The sequence below is a fragment of the Gracilinanus agilis genome, chromosome 1, assembly GCF_016433145.1.
Source record: "Gracilinanus agilis isolate LMUSP501 chromosome 1, AgileGrace, whole genome shotgun sequence".
NCBI classification, from domain to species: domain Eukaryota; kingdom Metazoa; phylum Chordata; class Mammalia; order Didelphimorphia; family Didelphidae; genus Gracilinanus; species Gracilinanus agilis.
Genome location: NC_058130.1, coordinates 197,417,532 through 197,434,449, shown reverse-complemented (window position 1 = coordinate 197,434,449; position 16,918 = coordinate 197,417,532). Strand labels below are relative to the sequence as shown.

The window sequence follows — 16,918 nt, the reverse complement described above, 5'->3', positions numbered from 1 at the left end:
AGGCTATATTTTGATTAAGACTTTTTTTGCAAGTTGACTTTAACTTTATTCTAGTTTCTATCTAATTTTAAGTACATAAAGGTTCATTCCCACAAGCTTCAGGAATAAGTAGAAGTTATGGAACAATCCCCCAGCCAATTTTTAATTGGATATTTTAATAAATATTCTAAATGGAAAATAAAAGCCACTTTATACCTGAGAAAAATTATTTAAGGCTTGAAACCACAAATTTCTAGCCCATGCAATAGCATGTATTAGAGGTATTATGCTTCTATTTGGGATATGATTAAAAACTATAAGATTCCTAGCCAAGAAAAAATCAAAGTGTTTAGCGATATAAAGAAGGTGGACTTCTATACAATTTTGAAAGAGAATAGATGACAGGCACCTGTCAAGATTCATAATAGTTATTGAAAGGGAATAAGGAATGTCAGATTCCTTATAATGAATTTTGAAAAATTTTTTTCCTGAAGGGGGGTACTTGATTGACACCCCAAAGGCTTACATGGAAGTGGGCCCAACTTTCACCTGGCTGCTGTATGGTGGATTTCTTATGGCAACTAGCAGTAGGGTACCTCTTGGCTTGGCACAGAGAGGACTAAAGTATGTAGAATAAAAAGGTATGCAAGCAGGACTTTGTCAGCCTTTGGTCCAGGGCAACCACATCACCAGAGCCCAGGAGTGATGCTTCCTGCCAGTGAATATTGGTTAGAATATCTAGCTGGGGTTACACATCAGCTTCCACTAGCTTCCTGAAAAGCATTACGAAAATGACTGGCCTTTGTAGGAATCTGATCCATTCATCCTAGGAGGATTCTCCCCAAGGCTGGAACCAAACTGGTCTGAAGTTCACCAAGGTGGGTTTGGTTATATGGTTCAAGCTGACATAGAAAAGATGTACCTTTCTGCAGATCACATGCAGACAACCAACTGGCCTGCTGCCCCACTCCATATCTCAGCCTTAGGTATTCTCAGTGAAGGCAGATAACTATTTCTCCATGGAAAGAGAAACTTTTAAAGATAAAAAATGGTAGAAGAAATCCAGAAGAGTATCATCTGAATACAAGCATCTCCTGGTTTGAGAGAGGAAAGAGAGCAGGACCCAGTGGCACTCTCCTTACCCAGCAATTTTGCTCACTGTGGTAGCCAACTTCTGCCCATTCCAAATGTCTTGAACTGCTTGGAGCCAAAGCACTTGTTAAAATCACTGTTTTCTGTGGAAATCAGGACATTCATTTCAGAAGACTTGGCATGGACAATCACATTCCTGAGAATTCTTGCTCAGGTGTATGTAGTAGCCATCTGTCTTAATGATGAAAATAGTTGGCACTTTACCCATCACTTAAACTTTAATGTCTTTGCTGTTTATGATCTCTGAAATCCTCATGATGTCATCAAATACCAGGCCAAGATTCTTATACTTACATAATGGGATGGAATTGATTTTGCCCTTGCTGTGGAGTGTAGAACTCAGGCATTTTTATATGCAAGTCACTTGTTTCAACACTGTGTCATTTATCACTAGGCTGGAAAACATTCTCCTTGTTTTTCCACTCTCCAATTTTTGCTCTCCAGCTCCATCATTGAGGACTCCTTATAGCTGGTTTGGGAATCAGAAGGCTTGGGGAGGGGGTATAAAAAGACTGGAGTCGCTGCACAATGGCTTCTTTAGGCTGGGTTTTCATGAGTCTTCATGCCATCAGATACATGTTTCAGAGCATGTGTGATGCCCTCTCCCTGATTAATCTGATTAACCTCTGACTGAGAGGAAGACTCGTTACAGCCAGAGCTAGTGAGGATGGGTGGAGAAGGAGGATAGGTGGTGGGGGAGGAAGGGCTGATTTGACTTAAGAGCTGGACAAGGTGCCACTCAGATCTTTTGCTGTGGGACAAATTCTGCTTCAGTCTAGCCCAGTAGTGAGATACTCCTTAATGCCTGCCTGCAACTCAGTCCGGATATCCAGTTAAGGTTTTCCCAATCCACATGATTATTATCCACTTCTTTGAAATACTTAAGTACCCAGTTTGTATAAAAAAATGGCAGCATCATTCATTTCCTTCACATAAGGGCCAGGCTTTGGAGTTATGGTCAACACACCAATGGCTGCAATATTCCTGCTGACAGCCAAGAGATGACTGAAAACTTGCTCCCTCAGTTTTTCTCCCAAAAGAGAACCTCCTGGATTATCTCAGACATGAGTGCTGACAAAAATCAAATCTTATTCCTATATGGCTGCTGGCATTGAGAGGCTATATGGACTTCTTCAGTGTTTCTAAACAACTTCTCCAATTTCTTTGCTGATCTTCGGATATTTTGCTACTGGGTCAGCAAGCAGAGAATCAAAAGCTTCTACATGTGGAGCTCTTCCTTCTTTCATAGAATTGTTTCTACACTCTCCATACATGCCAGAGGAGTGGGAAACACCCTCTAGCTGGTCCACAGCTTTCTCCAACCTCTCCACTAGATTTTTCATATCTGCCATAATTCACCATCTCCTCCACATGACTTCAGCTGCTATCTGGGCTCAGCCACCCTTTACTTCTAGCAGGAAACACCCAGAAAGTTCCAGGCAACACACTTCTAGACCTTCTCTAGGGTGATGCTGGCAATAGTGGCAGTCATATGAAGTACATCCTTCCAGAGCAGAGCTTAGATACCCACCTAGGTCCCCAGAACCAGTCCAATAATAAATTTCAGATACTGAAATAGTAATGTCAAATATATAAACTTATAAAAGACTTGAAAATATAGTATAGTTCTAATTTAATACACTGTTGTTGGAATTATGAATTGATCCAACCATTTTGGAGAGTAATCTGGAATTGTGCCCAAAAGTTATAAAACTGGGTATATACCCTTTGATCCAGCAGTACCACTAACTGGTCTGTTTGCTAAGGTGATCAGGATAAAAAGAAAAGATTCTCTATGTTGTAAAATATGCATAACAGCTCTCTTTGTGGTGGCAAAGATCTGGAAATTGAGAAGATGCCAATCATTTGGGTGTCTAAATCAATTGGCTAAGTAAGATGGGCATAATACTGTGATGGAATGCTACTCTGTGGTACAAAACAATGAATGGGTTAATTTTAAAAAGCCATGGAAAGACCTAAATGAAATTAAAGAGTAAAATAAGCAGGACCAATAAAAGAACATTACATAGAACAACAGAAATAATTGTTTGAAGAAAAAGTGTAAATGTCCACCTCCAGAGAAAGAATGGATATATAGAAACATACCCACAAAAGAGAGAATAAAGCACAGAAGATGTGGTATTAGCTAATTTAATATAAACTTTATGAGAATGGACCTGTAACCTTTATTTTAATTTTATTTTTTTTAGAAAAATTTTTCCATGGTTACATGATTTACGTTTTTACTCTCTCCCCTTCCCCCCTACCCCCAAGCCAACGCACATTTCCACTGATTTCTTCATGTGTCATTGATCAAGATCTATTTCCATATTTTAAAAAAATTTTTAGGACCTTTGACCTTTTAATGTGTTTTATTTAACCTTTTGTATGTGATACTTTGTAAAATCATAGCCAGGGCTTCTGCTTTGAAGTCTATGTCACAGGTGAGAGAACCAAGTTAAATTTTTTTGCAAAATACTTCCATTTTGAATGGCTCATGAATTTTCCCTCTGTTATCAATGTGAAGAGAGGAACTACAAAATTGTTAATGTCTCAGAGTGATTTCTACCATATTTGAGAAAGAGTAAAAAAAAAAGTTTTGGTGCAATTTTTGTTTATTGTTAGTTATCAACCAGTGAATTAAAACAACTGATTGAAAACTACAAAATACATGGCACCCAGCTATCTGGAGCTACTTTATATTGGCTTACAAAAGTTTATTGTTATAATATTACAAATAAGGGTTTGATTTATCATTTTATCAAATGTTTAGGCTTAAGAAAATGATGGAGTAATTTTTAATATTGCAGATTAAATTTAAAAGTATGTGATGCATATTTTTAGAGCTGGATATTAAACACTGACCAACATACCACTACTCCCAAAACTAAATAGTCATAGCTAAAAATCTCTTGGCAATACAAGGCAGACAGCCTGTCAGCAGCTATTTTTTCCCAGAGTGAACATTGAATTTTAATATATATTTTGAAGAATTTCAACATATATTTCAAAGAATTTCAGATTTAGAAGGAAACTCAGATGCCATTTCATGCAGTCCTCACATGAACAAAGATTCTATCTATAAAATTATAACTAATCATTATATTACTTATGCTTAAAAATCATGAATGAAAGGGAATCCATTAGCTCTTAAGTTAATCCATTTGACTGTGAGGTATCAGGAAGTTTTCTCCTTTTATCAAGGAAAAATTTACCCCTTTTAAGTTTTCACCTGTTGTTTCTAGTTTTATCTTCTGGGTTGAAGACAAAAAATCTATGTGTTTCAAAAGCCAGTCCTCAAGTATTTGAATACCACCATTTACTCCCTTTCTTATGTTTTCTATTTTTCAGTTTTGTCATGCTTAGTTCCTTCAATTAGTCTTTAACCATCCTGATCAATCAAATGAGCATTTATTATAAAAATGTATTATGTGTCTTCAAATCTGACCTCAGACACTTCCCAGCTGTGTGACCCTGGGCAAGTCACTTGACCCCCATTGCCTACCCTTACCACTCTTCCACCTATGAGCCAATACACAGAAGTTAAGGGTTTAAAAAATGTATTACGTGTCAGGCACTGTACTAAGCACTGGGAATACAAAGAACAAAGCACTTCCTATTCTAAAAGGAAAGACAAGTACAAATCTTAGAATTAATATTGAGAAAGAAAATGCAAGAAATAAAATCAATCCACCTTATAATACTTGTCCACCTTATAAGTATAAGACTTGTAAGTATTATAATACTTCCTAAGATGTAGAACAATGGACTTAAATTTCTGCTCCAGATTTAGTTTGGCCAGGGCAGTAGACAGTGGAGACATCTCCCTAACTGTGGATATAATGGATTCCCTTGAATCCAGTGAAAATATTAGATTTTTTTTACCACCTTTATACTACTGGCATATTAGTAACAGTCCAGTAATTAAAATTCAGATATTTTTAAAAAATTAAATGCTATTTTGAATATGCCTTCCCTTTCTCGATGGTGAAGTTTGCTATTTGAGCATCAAGTATAAATTTTCCCTATTAAATTGATTTTATCAGATAAAATTATGGAACAGAAAGAATGGATTTGGTAGCAAAGAATCCACATTGAAATCAAGTTTCTCTCTCTTAAGGGAGAGAGATGGTGAACCTTTTAGAGATGGAGTGCCAGTGTCCACCTCCCCCCCAGACTGAGTACCATGCCCTCTCCCCAGAGACCTAGTACTACATCTCGCCCCTCACCCCCTTACCCCAGACAGGGGAGGGAGGAAGCACTCACATTGGGCTTTTGGGTAGAGTGGCAGATGATGAGATGTCCTCATGGAGATGAGTAGAGTGGCTGAAATACTCTGCTCCTCTCCACCTCTGCTTCCTCTTCAGCTATGTGCCACACTATGAGCTCTGCTCTCCTCAAACTTTGCTCCTCTCCATTCCACCACCTGAATCACTTTCATCACAGACTCAACAGGCTGCTGTTTGTGCCACACCCTCACACAGCATGTAAGCCTCCCCGGACCCCAGCACCTTACCCCAGACTGGAGAGGGAGGAAGCACTCTCATTGGGCTGCTGGACAGAATGGCAGGTGAAGTGAGGAAAGTCCTCTAGTGCATGGAGAGTGGGAGGAGAACAGCTCTGCCCAGAGTCCCTCTGCCTTTCTAATAATGAACTCTGGCAGGCGACTAGAGGCGTGCCCTTTTAGGCACGTGCCATAGGTTTGCCACCATGGATCTAGATGATATTTAAAGTGTCTTCCAGTCAAAATTCATAATCCTTTGATTCCAAGTCATTTTTTTTTGTTTATAATTTTTCCTTCAGTACAAAATAGTCTCTCTTGAGGAATTTGGGTAGTTAAACTGGTTCTGGAGTCTAGAAGACCAGAATTCAAATCTGGCCTCAGATACTTGCTAGCCCTGTGACCTCCAAGCAAATTCAATTAACTGCCATATGCCTCAGTTTCCTGATTTATAAAAGGAGTATGATAATTGGACCTTACCTTTCAGTGATGTAAATATCAAATGAATTAATATTTGTAAAGTTATTTTTAAAATTTAAAGTGATATATAAATGCCAATTATTATTTGTAAATAATAATTAAATTCTCTTCTGAAAGTTTATCAAGGGACGAAGCTGACTATTAATTCTAGAAAGTGTAAGGATGGGTGTCTGGCTCTTGTTATTATTACAAAAGATATGCCAGTAGAGTGTAAGTTTACATATAGGTCTCACCAAGGTAGAAAGAGTTTGGTTATAGACCCAGAATAAATGTACATTTATTCCTAAGAACCAACCCACTTGTGTTTTTGAAAAGGCTTATCATCAAAAGGTTGGTCACTAGGTTAAGGATTTTCTGATTAAAGAAACCCGGGTGGAGGGATATCTATCTGTGACAGTGGAGGATGGGACATATGTACATGCACACGGGTGCACACAGGTGCACACACACATATGAAAAGAAGCATTTTGAAGATTTGAGGTATTAATGAAAATAATTGGGATTTATGTAGCAAGATTGTGGAAGACAGAAGAGGATAGAGGATTAAATTTGAGAATAGGTAGATGTGGGTTCAAGTCCTACCTCTAATGTATATTAAATATGTTAGCATAGACAAATCATTTTGCCTTATTGCATTATGCTAGGCAACTCTCTAAGATTGAATTATTGATAAGTTGGCTACACTGGTGGTGGGAGTTTCCAGAGTGGGAATAATTTACATGAGTGAAATTACTGGTCCATATCCTTTCCCCAGCAAATGTGGATTTGACTGTGTTAGTCTATTCATTTTCTGCCCTGAAATGCCCTTGAAGATAGGTTAAATTTCACCTTTACCAAGGAAGCCAGTTATGAGATTTGTCTCTTATATACCTATCCTTATTCCTCAAACAACATTACTTTCACACCACTGAAGTTCTCAATTCGCTCCATATAAACTCCTCATAAATACTAGATACTCAAAAAATCACCCAGTGGGAAGCTGGGTGGCTCAGTGGATCAAGGGCCAGACCTAGAGACGGGAGGTCCTGGGTTCAAATCTGGCCTCAGACACATCCTAGCTGGGTGACCCTGGGCAAGTCATTTAATCCTCATTGCCTAGCCCTCGCCACTCATCTGTCATGGAACCAATACACAGTAGCTATTCTAAGATGGAAGGTAAGAGTTTAAAAAAAATAAGTTAACCCAAAGTCTGTGTTTGGAAAATTTCTTCAAGTGCTGTTTCTGGGCTGGGCTTTCTCTTCCTTGAGTGTGACAGAATTAGTTACTCAGGATAAGACATGGAAAGCTTGTGTTTTGCACAAATCCAATCTCTTTCATACTTCACCATTATAATCAGTCACTACATTATTAGTCTCACCTAAATTCTTATAATCTTATCTTTTTCTCCTCCTTATTTTCCACACAGATCCAATCAGATGCTCTATTACATGAATCTTCCTTCACATTTCTCACATCTCTCTAACCACAGAGCCAGTATACTAGTAAAGACCCTCATCTCCTCTGGATTGGACTTTTGCAGTTATCTACAGTTTCTTTTTCATGCCTCTCTCTACTCCAAACTGTTTTCCTCATCCCTCCCTGATGATGAAGTGGTATTCCTAAAGCACAGCATCAGTATCATTGTGTCCCTCTTCTACTCGATAAGCTAGCTGGCTATTCTCTGTTGACTCTTTTTGTTGTTGTTCAGTCAATTTTAGTTATGTCGAAATCTTGATGACCACATCTGGGGTTTTCTTGGCAAAGAAACTGCAATGGTTTGCCATTTCCTTTACCAGATGATTTTACAGATGAGGAAACTTAGACGAACATGTTTAAATGACTTCCCGGGGCTGCACAACTAGTAAATGTCTTTGACCAGATTTGAACTCAAGAAGATTCATCTTCCTGACCTCCGATCTGCTGCTCTATCCATTGTGCCTCATAGCTTCCCTTCTTGACTCTAACATCTAATACTTTATTTTTATCTCTCTTTAAAAATTATTTTACATGCATTATAAGTGTCCATAATTGGTAGCATGTTAGTCCATGTAAGTACTATAAATAAGTAAATATGCATATGTGGAGTATAGGCTCAAGCTTTTTATGGATTATTCAAAAAGGTAAAAGACCACTAAGTTCCAATATTTCTTTCAAAACTAAAAATTTAACATTCTGAAAACAATTCCATACTTTTCTTGGAGTCTATCAGTTCAGGCACTTGACTCCTGTGAATAGAGAACATTAAGGCTTACCTAGTAGTCAGCAGTGAGGCTTAACAATTCTTTCCTTTTTATCACAATAGTGAACAAAAGACAACTCCTCTGGTTGTTGCTGTCACTGCCCTATCACTCCCTCAAACATTCTTACCCTTCATCTCTGTTTGGTTATTATAGTAGCCCCAGCCAGGAGGCCATAGCCTGCCATGACCTGACAACACAGGTAAAGATGGAGAGGTGAACTCTTATAGCCCACCCTCTTCAAAGACTTCCAGAGAAAGAGTTGCTCTCTCTTAACAGTTATTATCAAGGGTCAGAGCTGAGCTTCTTTTCTCAAACACACATACACATAGATGCAGGATATGCTCCAAACAGTGTTTAGAGGGAGAAAAAAAAAAAGACTCTACTTAAGTGCCATCAAAAACAATTCTGTATGAGCCTGGGGGAACTTCTCATCTCAAAAGGTCCCATGTTAATCCACTCCCTGCAAACCTCAGTGTTTCTACTTCTGTTTACCTTTGAGCCATTTTGAAAAGAACTCCCCTGTTTCAGCCTTTAGCTTCTGATTGCTTTCACATAGTAGCCCTGTCCTACTGAAACAGCTTTGTGATATACACTTGTATAGATGTGCCGAAGGTTTTATCTGGGAATTAATGCTCTGCCTGCTTTAACAGTGGCAAGGTCATACTTGAAATGCAGACAACTCCAGGTTTTCTTCTTCCTCCTACCTTTAAAACCTTTCTTTCACACTGTTTGCTTTACTCAGATATGTTTTCTCACTATTCCAGTACACAACATGAATATTCACATGTTTTTTCTTATTTTATCTTATTTTTTTCCTCTTCTAGGATTACCTTCTCCAAATTCTATCCATTTTTCAAGGTCCATTTCAGGAATACCTCACTTGGAGATTTCCCTGATATTTAAATTATCTCTGAATTTCAAAAATCTCTTAAATTCAGTGCCAGAAAATGTCATTTATTTTTATAATGTCTTGCATGCTTTTAATGTGCATTGTCTATATTTTTACATCTTTTCCTGACAAGCACCATGGTAAAAATATAGTAAATATCTAATATGTTCACTCATTTTACATTTTAGAATCTACAGGAAATAAATAATACTAATTCAAAATTCAAATTGTTTTATGAAAATACAACAACCAGCCAAAACAATTTCTAGTACTTTCAATTTCTTCTTCTCAGGGTCTATAAATACCATCTAAAAAGCATTCTCACTATGGTAGGAAAGACAGTAAGTTAAGTAGCTGCTATATTAGAGGCATATGGATGGAGCTGTGGGCTTAGAATCAGGAATACATGACTGAAACTTGTATTAATACTTAACAGTTTTATGATCATGGGAAAATCACTAAAACTTCCTCAGCCTTAGTTTTCCTCATCCTTAAAATGGGGAGTATAATAATGTTTTCAGCATAAGATTATTAAATCAAATGATATGATATATATAAACTGTTTTGCAAATCTTAAATTACTATATCAAGGTCAGGTATTATATTAGGATTGAACCATAATTACAATTATGTTGGCCTAGTCAGTGAAAAAAAATCAACATTCATTCACGTTGCAATTAATTTTTGAGAGCTTATGTTTAAGCCATTGTCCTGTGTACTGAGACAGATGTAAATACCTCTTGTTTTATGTTGATTCTGATCAGATTACTTCTCATATTAGATCAGAATTCAAATGAGTTTCATAGAATTTTTTGCATTATTCTTTTAAAGGCACTTAATGATATCCTAGTGACCTCTAACAAAAATTATTTAATGATGATTTAATGATTAATTTGATAATACTTTACATTTAGAAGAGTTTTATGATACTCAAAACCATAAATATCATTTTGTTCACAAAAGAACCCCAAGGGATTTATTTTATCTATTCATTTATTCATTTACTTATTTATTTTTTTGACCATAACTATCATTTAATAGATGTATTGAATTGCCAAGATGGAAACTAAAATTTCCATTGATGTATATTTATACCTTATCTTTAGTTTATAGTCTTAGCTACCTGGAACACCGAGTAATTTAATGACTTTTACATAGTCATATAGCTACTATGTTTCGGAGATAAGTTTGGAACTCAAGTCTTCCTGAATAGCTCTATTCAATATGACACTTGTGCCTTTAGGTATTATTGTAGAGAAGAAATTCGAGACTCAGAGAGACAAAATGACTTTCCCAGAGTTGTACAGTTCTACATTTCAGAGCTGGGATTATGTCTTTAGACATTTAACACAGTACATCCCCACCCCCAACAAAAACAAAAACAAGCAAACAAAAACAAAAAAACACTGGTTTGTTCTCAAAATAAAAGGAAGGAAAGAAAGGAGGAAGGAAAGGGTAGAGAGATGAAGGGAAAAGGGGAGGAGAGAGAAAGAATGGAAGGAGAAAGGGAGGAAGGAAGGAAAGAAGAAAGGGAGGAAGGCAAGAGGGGAAAGAAATTGGGAAGAAAGGAAAAGAGGAATGAAAGGAGGGAGGGAGGGAAGGAAGAAGGAAGGAAATCCTTTTGGTCTCCTTATATGCATATAATTGATTACTAGGAATGCTTTCAGTCTTGAGTAGAAGAGGACATGTTAAGTTCTAAGAGAATATCATATAAGCTAAAGATTTGCCAGTGCATTACATGGGAAATGATACAATCTGTCTGAGAAATTGTTTTCCATTTAACTACTCCTTCCCTTAGGCACTCAGCTATGTAAGAATAACAAAAAGTGGAAATAAAGGTAAACCAAATTGCCCTAAATTTTTGATAGTCAAATATGTGTATCAGTGATATAATGTTATTATACTTACAGTCTTCTTTTACCTTCATCATTTTGGTGATTCATTCACCTTTATTAGGATAAAATTTCTGAAATCACTGACTCTTCTAAGAGTGCTACCTGGCACAGAAAATCTGATCTTCCAAAGTTATAAATATTAAAATTGACAAAGAGCAAGTAAAGAACTGGAATTCTAATGCTATCCAATTGGAGAACTGATGGACTCAATGCAGATTGAACATTTTTTCTTTGACTTTCTTTTTCTCTTTCTTTCCTTTTCTTTTCCTTCTTTTCTTCCTTTTCTTCATGGCTAATGTGGAAATGTTTTACATGAATTCATAAATCAAGTGGTTATACTATTTCTTTGCATCTTAATGGGTAGGAGAGAGGCAGAAGGAGGGAGACAATTTAGAATTGAGAATAAAAATTAAAAATCATTTTAAAAAGGAGGTGTTAATGCTCAGCTCTTGCTTCATTTACTGTTTTCCCATAGAACTTTGCTAGAAGAGCTTTGAAAAAAATGACACATCTAATTCAAGCAAGTCATTCCACCATTGTATAAAGGCCTATTAAATTCATACCTATGGTCAAAGCCATGTTGGGGTATTATTTTTCTTTTTCTTTAGCTTTTGCATTCATGAATAAAGTTAATTGTTTGTGAGTAAAAACTATTTGCATCTTTTAAAAAATCTTTTGTTTTCATTGCTGCATTTCAGTCAGTTGTAAAAAAATGTTGCAGAAAAAAATGTATAGCACTTTTTGTATAGAATCATCCCCAAATTGCCAGTAGATTTACCTGATTGAATAAAATTCTTCAAAATATATGTTAACAGTGGTAGCTGGATATTTAAAGGACAAAATCAGTATCAGCTCAGTGAACCTCTGCTATTACCAACATACAGACGATAAATCGTTTTTGCTGAATCTTTGAGTGAGGAGTTTTTGTCTTTGTTTTTGTTTGTGTTTTGTTTTGCTCTTTTGAATAAATAACCTCCATGTGAATGACAGATAGAGAAGCATTAAAATACCTAGATTCTGTATCTACTCATTAAGATACCACTAGGATAACCACATATGGTATCCTCCATAATTTAACATAATATGTGGAAGTGTTGCCTAGAGGCAGCTGATATTATGGGAAACAATTAAAAAAAAACACTATGGTGCTCTCTCCATGGATAAGAAAAAAACTCAGGAATTCAAATAAATACCTGCCCAGCCTTGGGAGGGAGTGGGCAGGGACTGCATTTCTCTATCCCAAGTTTTCATGGCTTGATTTGCAGAGTGTGCCATTTGAATTGTAGATTTCATTTAAGAATTGGATGGATTGGAGTGCAATGACTTAGTCCACTGCTCATCAATAAAGATTTTCTGCATCTTTCTCTCACAGAAGCATGATTCCTGTGGTTTGTATTTCCATACGGATCAACCTTGCAAGACTATAGTACCAAGACAAACACAGCATGGGACATTTCTCCATTCTATGCTTCCATTTTTGAAGCTGACATTAAATAACACTCTCTGGAATAATGAAGAAGGCTGCATATGCTCCTGGGGCTAGAAAGTGTCATTGGCAAGGGATATGTCTTGCTAAAAGAAGCACAAAAAAGATTTCATAAAAGTAATCAAGTAACAATGATAGCCTTAAAGGTTGCATGGAGGGTCAAAATGATGGGCCAAAGGATCAGAGGTTGAGATTTGGAAGAGAAGTACAGGTTATATAATCCTTTCAATTTAAAGATAAAAAAATTATTGCCCAAAGAAGTTAAGTGATTTTGCCCAAGTTTACAAAGCCTGTAAGTTGCAGAACCAGGCTTTGAACCCAAACCCACTGATTTTAACTCAAACTCCTTTTCCAGTATGCCTCACTTGCTCTCCACTGTGGCTTGAATCATCAGAGTTTAAGTATTATCTTCCTCTGTACCTATTTGCCTCCCAACTAGTGCTGTCTGAGTTGGGCATGTGTCTCAGGCCAGAATTCAGTCTCAGGACAAAGAATTCTGACTGTTTTCTTGTCTTAGAAGTTTATTTATTCAGAAAAAAAGGTCCACAAATCCTCAACCCGGCAAGTCCCCAGAATCTGGAATTGGTCTGCATTTTGCCCAATCAGTGATTACTAAGATCTTTCAGGACCCAGCAGAGGCGATGCAAAGGAAGATCCACCTACTAAAAAGCTTTCTCTTGGCCTCGAGTGCAAAAAAGTCAAAGCCACAGTAATGCTGCCAAGCTAGAACTGGGATCTGGGTAATTCAGCTCAACCTTAGAATCTGGGCCACTGTGTTTAATGAGAACACATTTAAATTTCTTTGATATTTCTTTGTGGAAGAAAACGAGGCCCCCAAGGGGGGCAACAAATTCCATCTTAGTTACACTAGCTTTGTTAAGTAAGCAAATCATCAGTTACCTGTGAGCAAAAGCAATGGATTGAATATGAGCCTCACATATTAACACCTTTGCTTCAGGAATGAGCAGCTCTTCTTGCCCAGAATGCTTCTATAACAGACAATTAGTTATGCTGAACGAATGTTTTCAGAAGGGGTTATAAATGGTTTTGCTGTCTTCCTGAAAGTGTAATTGATGCCTGCCAGCTTGAAGTCATGGCAGGGAATTTCCTCTTCTGTTTTAGATGGGGTAAGGAGGAAAGATGCTCAGGACTGCCCTGTGCTCTGTATTCTATGGGTTATAAATATGTATAAAGTAGAAAAGAAAAAATGGCGGGCCCAAAGTACATTGTAAGGGTCTAATTTGACGATTATAAGGAGGAGAACTGGTGAAGTCGGAGGAAGATACATTGGTTCAGAAATAAATTTCCATAATTTTGTTGCAAGACTAGCTGAGCCCAGCATTTTAAATCTGCACAAGCTAACATTTTAAGGGCCCTTTCCTTCTCAGTTTGAGAGTGGGGTTTGCTAGTTAACACGTGCATGTGCAGCTACAGCCATGGAGAGCAGCTGCACAAGGGGGCACAGCCTTGGAGAGCCTCCATTTCAACAGGAGGGACAAGGTCACCACTGCCAGATATGCACCTCAGCTGCAAGAGAAGAAAAGCCAGCTTGGAATGCAGTGAGTCTGAAAAAAGAGATCAGGGTTTAGGGGAAAGGGAGTAGAAAGAAGAGAGAATTAGAAGTACTATGGTAGTTTACTTAGATAATGTTAACCAGAGTTAGAGTCAAATGATATATTAATTGAGCAAGCAACTATTTACCAAGCGTTGTTCTATGTCTTAGGAAAAGACCAAAATGAAAATCTCCCTAGGTGAAATCATGCTCTATTGGTAAGTGACTGAAGCCAGATTGGAATTGAAGTTTTTCTTACTCCAGGTCTAATACTCTATCCTTTGCATCATTTAACTGCCTCAAGGATAGATTGTTGTGCTGGAAGTCCAGAAAATCTGAGTTCAAATACTGCCTCATATAATTACTAGCTATGAGAGCCCAAGAAAGTCACTTGACATCTCAAAATAGTTTTCTCTCTGCAAAATGGGGGTAATAATAGCATCTGTTGAACTGGTAGGTTATGAAGATTAAAAAATTTTCTATCTATCTATCTATAATCCATCCATCCAAACATCTATCCATCTATCCATCCTTCCATCCATCCATCCATCCATCTTTCTATCAACCTATCTATCTATCCATCTATCCATCCATCCATCCATCCATCCATCTATCCATCTATCTATCTGTCTATCTATCTGTCTGTCTGTCTATTGTACTATCTATATTTTAGGTATATCTATAGAAATAAGTACCTATGCCTATAGATAGATAGGTAGATATAATTTTCAAATATTAAAGCCCTATATAAGTGCTAGATATCATCATCATTAATATTATGGCTATATTCAGAATATATGCCAAATACACAAATAAATGAGAATTTGAGGAAGAGAGTCACTTGCAGTTCGGGGAATCAGAAAATGCCTCTACGGAAAGGCAGTATTTGAGCAGATTTTTGAAGGAAACTAGGGATTCAAAAAGTTATAGGAGAGAACAGGGACAAGTATGTATTAAGCCCCTTCTATGTTACCAGACATTGGTGGAAGTGAAGAGGTTAAATGCATTCCAGGCAAAGGGGAACCTATGTAATTAGATAGACATGGAAGAAGGAGGCTCATGTGTAAGGAATACATATGTCTAGATGCTTTGAATCTTTTTGTAAAACCAAGGTAACACTTAAGATACTATTTTTATAGGACAACTGTATCAGCTAGAAAGTCCTATCCTTTAAATCTTTGGACAATAGCCAAAATAAATTGACAGCACATGAAATGAAAAACTAAAATGCAGAACAACAAGATACAGCATAAACTACTTTCTAGATGGAAGCCTTAAGAATGTATATAACTAATAATAACTCTAGCTTTATTCTTACCTGAAGCTAGGCAGGGCATGATGATAATCATAGGGTACATGGAACCTTAGATGATACAGCCCTGTGGAAAAGGGGCAGGAATTTCCCACATTCATACAAAGCAACAAAGAAATTCTCTATTGATTTATACTGACCTGGCCTCGGATCTGTGGATTGATGATGAATACAATACCCTTATAGAATTGGAAGCTAATTTAGGGGTCAGTTATTCCCTATCAAAACATGGATTCTCTCTTCAGGGCCTTTGAGACATATCTAATTATTTCTATTTAAACTCACCCAAGTTCACAGACTCTCTGAAATATATCCACAGACTGATCCCTGGATTTAGAAACTCTAAGGTATAGAAATCAGAGATTTCTTGGAAGAGGCGAACTTGATCTGAACTTGAATGGGGGTAAGGGATTGAGGAAATATAAAGTATTTTTTTGGTGTGAAGGAGAGAGAAGAAGGAAGCCAATGACACTGGTTCCCAAATTGATGAAAATATGCTTATAAATTTTCTGAAAACTGAGGAAAACAGACAAGTAGTCATATTTTTTGAAAATTAAGAACTTTTGAACTTACCTAAATGTATATCAAAATGTCTGAAGCTGAAACATCTGGAAGTATAAATCACATGTATGTTTGATAATGGGTATAATATTCTAGATTAAAAGTCATAATTCCAGAAACAATTTTTAGAGGTAAAAAGTACCTCAATAAATCATGTAGTTTTTCTCTTTGTCTTTACAGAGGCTAAAAACTCACATCTCATTTTAAATAGTAAGATTTTGTTCATTCGTTTTCAATCATTCTAATTGTATCATAAACCATAAGTAACAAAGAACTGAACAGGACACACATTTGGGAAATAACAGAATGGAAATAGAACTCAATTTTCCTAGATTCATTCTCAGCATCTTTACCAGCATACTGTGCCTCCAGGAGTTGCAGCTTTGCCTAAATCTGAGGCTAAAGGAGAAGAATGATTGACTAATTGCTTACTTTTTTATTTTAATAATTCTTATGAGTGCTTATGACATATTTGTATCTGTGACTAAAGATGTTAAGTAGATGGGCCATGACCAACCAAACTGGCCAGTTTTTCTGTGTTTAATAGTAGCTAACATTTATTCAGTTCTTTAAAGTTTGCAAAGCACTTTTCAAATATTTTTTCATTTAATTCTCACAATAACCCTGAGAGGTAGGTACAACTATTCTTCATTTTATAGAAGAGAAAAGAAAGGCAGACAGAGGTTAGATGGCTTGCTCAGGGACACACAACTATTGAGTTAGAGATTAGCTTTGAAATTAAGTCTTCCTGACTCAAAACAGATTTCTCTACCCACTACACATTCCAGTTTCCTCTGTTTAGTAAGTGCTTATCTCAGGCCTAATGTTGCAACTATACAGACAGTATGAGGTGGAGATTAGAGGCAAGTATCAACATATTTAAAATCAAATT

General features: G+C 36.8%; 1 pseudogene; it reads right to left on the bottom strand.

Annotated features, from left to right (window-relative positions):
* Positions 1-1,117: 1,117 nt before the first annotated feature.
* LOC123231137 lies at positions 1,118-2,483 on the bottom strand (annotated as a pseudogene).
* Between the last annotated feature and the right edge of the window lie 14,435 nt (positions 2,484-16,918).